Source organism: Notothenia coriiceps, unplaced genomic scaffold (genome assembly GCF_000735185.1).
Source record: "Notothenia coriiceps isolate Sejong01 unplaced genomic scaffold, NC01 NC01_scaffold00000339, whole genome shotgun sequence".
In the NCBI taxonomy this organism is placed as follows: domain Eukaryota; kingdom Metazoa; phylum Chordata; class Actinopteri; order Perciformes; family Nototheniidae; genus Notothenia; species Notothenia coriiceps.
In genome coordinates, this window is record NW_011333040.1 from 17,096,369 (window position 1) to 17,096,888 (window position 520).

Below are 520 nucleotides of genomic sequence, written 5' to 3' on the forward strand. Positions count from 1 at the left end.
CCGTTCTTCTGTTTCTCCGCCGTTACATAGAAGATATTACTTTCTCCGTCACGTTGTTTTCAAAAGCTACAACCACTTCCTGTCAGCCGCGTTAACTTGCCTTTAAAATAAAAGCATACAAATGAAACAGGAAGTTCACCTAAATTACATTATAAGATATATATAAAACTGCAACGAAAGCAACAAAAACAATGCAACATTCCCTTCAGTCTCAAATAACACAAATTGGGTTATCTACAACACAACTTAAGCGTATTCAAGGGTTTAAGTACACACACACTTTAGCATCTTTTGGAAGAGGTCAAGCGCATATGAAGTGCTGAAAAGTGACGGCCCCTGCCTGTTTTTTGATGAGAAAGGCCCCGGGGAGTCAACATAGGAATGATGGATAATCTGTGACTGAAGATGCTATTATCATCTCGCTGCTGAGGCCATCCAGACAGTCTGGATCTCTACCTCCTGACACTATCCTTTTCCCCTCCCCAGAAGTATTGTGATAATGTTCTGCCTGCAACAAAAA